This window comes from Cebus imitator, unplaced genomic scaffold, assembly GCF_001604975.1.
Source record: "Cebus imitator isolate Cc_AM_T3 unplaced genomic scaffold, Cebus_imitator-1.0 Scaffold84, whole genome shotgun sequence".
NCBI classification, from domain to species: domain Eukaryota; kingdom Metazoa; phylum Chordata; class Mammalia; order Primates; family Cebidae; genus Cebus; species Cebus imitator.
In genome coordinates, this window is record NW_016107399.1 from 7,076,945 (window position 1) to 7,078,525 (window position 1,581).

The 1,581-nt window shown below is 34.8% G+C and overlaps 1 pseudogene; it reads left to right on the forward strand.

Moving 5' to 3' along the window:
• The window catches only part of LOC108308361, a 25,304-nt pseudogene that overhangs the window by 18,154 nt on the left and 5,569 nt on the right, over positions 1-1,581 (forward strand).

Consider the following 1,581-nt stretch of genomic DNA (forward strand, 5'->3'; position numbering starts at 1 on the left):
AAAAAAAAAAAAAAAAAAAAAGAATAGAGGTTTTTTATTAATGATAATTTTGCCCTCCAGGGGACAAATGGCAAAATCTGGAGACACTTTTGGTCATCGTGAGTGGAGAGGGCATGCTACCAGCGTCTTATGGGTAGAGAACAGGGATTCTGCTAACCACCCAACAGTGCAGAGCACAGTCCACTAACACAAATAATTATCAGGCTCAAAATGTCAATAGTACTCAGATTGAGAAAAGCTCTATAAGTGACTACAGCTGACCTTTGAACAACACAGGTTTGAATTATATGGGTCCACTTATACATGGATTTTTTTCAATTAATACACTGCAATTTTCTTAAGATTTGCAGCAATTTAAAAAACTCAAAGATGAATTGTGTAGCCTAGAAATATTGAAAAAATTAAGAAAAAGATGCTGTGTATAAAATATATGTAGATACTAGTCTATTTTATCCTTTGCTACCATAAAATATACATAAATCTATTCTTAAAAAATTAAAATTTATGAAAACTTAATGCACACACTCTTATAGCCTACACATGGCGCCATTCACAGTCAAGAGAAATCTAAACATAAAGATGCAATATTGTCATAACTGCATAAAATTAACTGTAGTACATAATGTACTAGTGTAATAATTTCATAGCCACCTGCTGTTGGCATTGCAGTGAGCTCAAGTATTTTGAATATCTACTTAAAATGCTGTGTGACACTAATCACTTTCACCTGAGCAGCTCATAGCTCCAGTAAATTCTACACCAAAGTAAAAAGTGATCTCTCAAGATTCTCACATATTTTTATCATGTTTAGTACAATGCCTTCAGCCCTGGAATAAGTAAACTTAATAAACATTTACAGAACTCTCCACAAAACACAAAACACAAATCCACAAAACACACATTCTTATCAGCACTACATCACACCTACTCTAAAAGTGACTACCTAATTGGAAGTAAATCACTCCTCAGTAATTGCATAGCATTTCACAGGTTTAAATGAAACATTGGTTAGCTGCTTTTTTGTTATTTTCCTCCCTTATTCCTTCCTGTCTCCATTGTTAAGCACAATTATCGGCATAAAAGAGGTTTTCAATACCCATTTTTAGACTGCATTCTAGCCTGGGCATTAAAGCAAGACTCCTGTTCTCTCTCCCTCTTTCTCTTCCTTTTTCTTTCTCTCTTTCATTCTTTTTTCTCTTTCTTTCTTTTTTTCTCTTTTTTTTTTCCCAAAAAATAAAAAATTAAAATTAAAAAAAATAACACCAAGGGATCCATATAAATTGCCATTAATGATGTTGGAAGTGCTCCCAAGAAGCAGAGAAAAGTTATGACACTATAAGAAAAAAATTGAGTTGCTTAATATGTACTATGCATTGAGGTCTGCAGCTACAGTTGCCCACCATTCTCAAGATAAATGAATCTAGTGCAGCTATGCCAGCAGGCGTAAAAACCTTTCACTTCTTGTAAAATATTTTTTTATTTTGTATTGAAAATGCAGTTTTTTGGCCGGGCGCGGTGGCTCAAGCCTGTAATCCCAGCACTGTGGGAGGCCGAGGCGGGTGGATCACGAGGACAAGAGAT